Source organism: Trichosurus vulpecula, chromosome 9, assembly GCF_011100635.1.
Source record: "Trichosurus vulpecula isolate mTriVul1 chromosome 9, mTriVul1.pri, whole genome shotgun sequence".
In the NCBI taxonomy this organism is placed as follows: domain Eukaryota; kingdom Metazoa; phylum Chordata; class Mammalia; order Diprotodontia; family Phalangeridae; genus Trichosurus; species Trichosurus vulpecula.
Genome location: NC_050581.1, coordinates 18,378,124 through 18,384,015, shown reverse-complemented (window position 1 = coordinate 18,384,015; position 5,892 = coordinate 18,378,124).

Sequence of the window (5,892 nt, the reverse complement as noted above, 5' to 3'; positions counted from 1 at the left end):
GCCCCGATGTGAAGCAAATCTTCAGCAGGCTCTTCACTCCTGCTCTGATCTGCCACTTAATTCCTCCCACCCCATGGGCCTGGGGCAGGAAGTAACTGCAGCTGTAGTTCTGTAGCTGCACCTCCTCCGCTGCCCCTGGGGCAGTGGCTGAACCGTAAACTCTGTCCCCCGCAGCTTTTCCCACTAACCTTCTCTGTTGTCTTTGGTGTTTGTGGGTTGAGAATTCTGGTAACTGCCACAGCTCACTGATTCAGAGTGCTAGGGCCTGTTCTGCCCGGCTCTTGGTCTGACTGGTCCTGCTGCCTTCCATGCTGACCTCTGCTCCCCTCCACTCTGTGCATGATAGACCTCATCCAGCGACCATCCAGTCTGTCCTGCGCTGGATCCCTGTTTCCCTCTGCTATTTTGTGGGTTCTATGTGTTTCTATGAATGGTTTCAGAGCAAATAACACTGTCCCCTTTGAACAGGAGCCTAGGATATTTGTCGAATTGAATTGGATATTAGCATATCTCTTTTTCTATCCTACTAAGGCTTACATTATGAAAAAGGGAAGGGAGGCAAAGAGATGCACTGGAATGGTAGCTATTTAAGCCACATAATATTTGCTGCTTCTGTGTGGAACTTGTAACCAGGAATCAGGGCAACTAAACTTAATATGTTTCACACTTGTTTTATCTACATCTCAGATTTGTTAAACCCCCCCTCCCAAAGTATTGATAAATGATTTCCCTTTGAAATTTTAGGGGTAATTAAGGGGAAATGAAAGCTATGTAACCTTAATTTATTTTAGATTTTTTGTTAGGAATTGCTTCTAAAGATTAGAAAAAAAATAAATAACAAGCCTTTTTTATATAACAACCACAAAAGTAGTTAATTAAAGTAGCTAATTAAAAACAATGCATGACAAAAAATAAACTATGTAGCTAATTTCAAACACCTCCTGGCATAGTTATTGTTAGCCTACCAACAATTAAATGCTATCACTATACTTAAAATTGAAATTAATTTGAAGAAAAATGGTGACATGTAAATTTGCATACTATTTGTTCTAGTAAGAAATAATAACAATATACTATAGTTGTGGGCAGAAAAATGTAATGGCAAAAGGAATTCAACCATATATAGTATGGTTGTGGTAAGAAACATATAATGGTAGAAAGGGATTCAATCATGTATTCATATAATTATGACTTAAGTCCTTCCTTGAGTCTTTCAAAATTACAATGGAACTCATCCCCAGGTAAAAGAAAGCACAATGAGGATACAGCTTGCATTACTCACTCTATCAAGTACTTCTATCTCAAACATGTTCATTCAAATATTGCTAAAAAAAATTTTACAATGTTATATAGCATCAGAATTTTCTTTAGTATTGAATCCACATCTCAAATTCATCAATGAAGGAAGACAGTGAAAAACAAAGAAACAATTAAAAAGCTTTCCAACTTTTCTCTGTTACAAACTGCTTAATTTAAAATGTCTTTGGTAACTCTCAATAGAATAAAGTGAATTTGGGTGGCATAAATTTCTCTTTAGATTCTACTTTTCTAAAAAATGTAAATGGAAAGTATATGTTTTGATATTACAGTCACTGAAAATAGGAAAATGCATTTTGAGGTTGGTAATATTTAACATTCTTTTACTATTGAACTGTTCCAATATCTTAAAAATGAATAACTACTACATATAATTCTTTCTTACTCTTTACTCTTTACTCACCTGAAAATGACATGAATGTCACTGCTTACTCACTAGTATTATGACAGTAGTTTTGTGCAACTCCTCGTTTAGAGCCAGGGGTGGGGAACCTGCAACCCTGAGACCACATGTGGCCTTCTAGGTTCTCCAGTGCAGCCTTTTGATTGAATCCAAACTTCATAGAACAAATCCCCTTAATAAAAGGATTTGTTCTGTAAAACTTAGACTCTGTCAAAAGGCTACACCTAAGGACCTAACAGGCCACAGGTTCCCCACCCAGGTAGGAAAATCATATATCAGAAAAAAATCACAAATCTATGGTTCAAAAAGGAAAGGAGGAAAAGATTCACTTTTAGGTATTTCATATAATTTTATTAGTAGGAGATACTGCTTGGAGATTTTGAGTTGGTTTTATTATCTTCAACATCTTTTCTATACCCATTCACATTATTTATATAATGTCCAACTCTTTCTGAAAGCAAATATTATTTTTTTTTTCCTTGCCACTAATTGCATCAGTGAGGCAAGATTCACAATATCAATGGTGACCATGAATATACCTGCATAGTTTGGAATCGCAAAATATAAGAAGCTCTCTATATAGAAGGCAGAAGTAGTAAAACATTTATTCAGACACCAGAGGAGCAAATCCCTAAGCCAATAATTCCAATTCAAAATAGGAACAATTGCATCCCCAAACCAGTAAGTCCACTTCAAGGTAACAGCAAGGAAATTAAAACACAATATTGTAGCAAGGAACCAAGCCATCCAGCAACCTTCACCTCTGCTAGGGCCTTCCTGTAATTGCTCACTCATGAATCCTAGCTGTCTCCTTGCCTGCATCCTCTCCTCCCACAGTTCTGAGAGCTTGCAGTTCTGAGATCCCTTGCAGTTCTCTGAGCCCTTGCAATTCTCTCTCTCCTTGCAGTTCTCTCTCTCCATCTCTCCATCTCTGTGTCTCTCTCTCAGCCCTACCAGTTCCTTCTCTGTCTCTCTGTGTCTCCATCTCTTCCAGTTCTCCATCTCTCATCTTAATGGCTACCTTCAGGATACACACACACGCACACACACACACACACACACACACACAAACGCATGAATACCCATATACCCTTCTTAGGGCCCATGGACTTCACACCTAATCAGCAAAAGGGTGTGGGTCTTCCTACAAACAAGCCTCTCCAATCAAGCTTCCCTTAACTAGCACCACCTGGGGCCCATTATATGGGTGGGGAAGATCTTCAGTCACATTAACACCACACTAATGAATTTATATTCATGAACTATCATTGCATATTATTCTGTTCAGTTTCAAAACTTGCAAGTTATCTAAAATTATTCAAATTGGCATTATAATTGCCCACATAATGCACATGTTAAAATAAATTTAAAAATTTTTCTCTTCTATATCCACTACATGACAAAATGGTATATAGACTTGTAAATCTATAGATGTGTGATGAATCAAATAACAGAGACAAATGAATTCATCAAATATTTACATTAAATATTTTAATTACAATATGACTATTACAGAATTGGAGATATTTTATAGTATAATATTTATGTAATATAATACTTGCATATAATAATTATAAAATATTAATGGATATTTATATATGAATGTGTACACACACACACACACACACACACACACACACACACCTTCTTCCATCTATTACTATCAAAGAAAGTATTACTTTTTTTGGGGGGGGGAGAAATCCTCTGATTTTATCACTGCAGGTTGCTGATAGTGAAAAAAATCCCCTCTATTAAGGCAAATAATCAACTGTTCTTCAACCTCAGTTTTAAAGAATGTCTTGGGCACTGGGAAGCTTGCCTAGAGTCACACAGGCACTATTTGTCAGAGCTAGGACTTGTGTCCAAATTTTTGGACTATGAAATTATCTCTGAGAGCTGAATCAACATGCTATATATTGGTAGTCAATATGCAACACAAAGCCTTTAAACGTTAGATCCTTTAGAAAAAAAAAAGTTTTAAACAACCTGACCTATTTGCTTCATGAATGGAATGAAAATTAAATATTCAAACAGTTGATCCATGTTAAATTGTTAATTACTGGACATCATGTTTCATATTGGATAGTCATCTTTATTAGTTTGAGTGTTATTTAATTAATAAAAGGAAATGCCTAGTAAAGCAAACTTTGATTTTCTCTAATTTCTGAATCTATGTGGGAAGGGCCTACAGTAGAAAGTACTTATCTGTATCTGGAAAATATTTAGCCGCTGAAGCTCCTATTTCCAAAGCTCATATTCTTTCCTTTGTTTCTTTTTATTTTGTTTTGAAAGTTATGTGAATGTACTGTTTTTCTTAAATCAATAATATCTTCTAAAATAAATGAAAACAATTTTGAAAGTGCTTTCCCCAGTCGAATATAAATTTCTTGAGAAAAGGGATTGATTCAGATCTCCAGAATCTGGAGCATTAGGTTACCTCTAGATGATTATCAAATGCTTTCTGAACAGAACAAAATTAAATTACATTGAAGGATTTTCTACAATACAATCACTATTATGTAGACACTACCATATATAAGAGAGATAGCATGTCATAGGGGACAGAGAGATAGCTTAAAATATAGGAAAAGCTGTGTTCAAATCACACCTCTGATATCTATTAACTGTGTCCAATTCAAATAGAAATTTATGCATGTAGGGCACATATTAACCTAAAAAAAACCCTAAAAATTAGCATCGTCTATGTTCCATTGTATTTTTATTTGTTTTGTTAAATATTCTCCAGTTACATTTTAGGATGTTTCCAATAACACTCGGGAGTTTTGCAGGCCACAAGAGACAGGCTTGACCCTTCTATTCTAGGGAAGTTTTTAAGACTATAAGACACAGAGAAGGAGTGAACTAACATTGCTAGAAGCAATTTCCTTTCCCAACAGTTCTCTACAGAAATGAAACTACAGATCTTGTCCCTATCTTTATGCTATATGGGGATTCCAGGAAGGTATTGGATGTCATAGTGCTATAAATAGCCAGGGCATTCAGTAGCCTGTCTTTATAATAGCCCAACATTTCATAGCATTCATAGCATTTTCTAATGACTAACCTAAATTCTACCTCCCACCCACATTTTATCCTATTCTAACCCCAAGCTCATTTATTCACTCTTGAGTAGAAGGGGGGCAATTGATAAGTTTATGTACTATTGTCATAGAATTAAAGATCCACATAGTAAGTAAGGCATAATATTTATTCCTCTAGACAGATCAGTTTCTAGGTTTCCCCTAGTAATGCCTCTGTTTCCTGTTTTAAAGCCTCCAGAGAAAATTATATCACAACGTTTCTCCATATTCTGATCTAGCATTCAATCACATTAAATTAACCCTTATGACCATGAAGCTCTTTCTTATGCCTCACTAAATACTTTACTACACACACACACACACACACACACACACACACACACACACTGATCAAATGAAATCTGTCACGTATCTATCTATCCATGTATCCACTTTTTTACATGTCTCTTTGGAGCAAGGAACAAGGTGGACTCCTGTTCTGCTTATCATGGAGTGCATTTCTCTTGTTCCTACTTAGACACAAAAACTTTGATCAATTGAAATAATTAAAATGGAATATTTCTCTAGGTCATGGATTCTTAACCTGGTTCTTAAGTGTGTAAATACACACATATACATACATACACACATATATATTATAGATAGATGTAGAGAGATATACTGATATAGATATACATAAATATGTATATATATATAGGTAGATATATAATTGAGTTTCAATGTAATTGATTTCCTTTGTAATTTTATGTGATTAATGCAGTAAAATATATTCTGAGAAGGGGTCCATAGGTTCTAAAAGAACACTGCTAAGTTAGGAGTCGCAAGCAGAAAAAGTTTAAAAAGGACTGCTCCAGACTACCAAAGGGCTTCATAACATATAAAGAGCTTTTTAAAACCCTGATCTAAGTGTAATGTCTATACATGATGACCAATCTTTTGTTCTGTTTTGTCTCCATCTTTTCTATACCCATTCACATTATTTATATAATGTCCAAAACCTTGGCCTTTACTTCATCTTTTCATAATCCACAAAGAAAGCTTCAGATCTGAGATTATTAATTTGTAAGGGAATTCATTCCAGCCATTCCCGTATGGAGGCCCTAGAAGTAGTGGAGTGTGTAGATAGGTGAA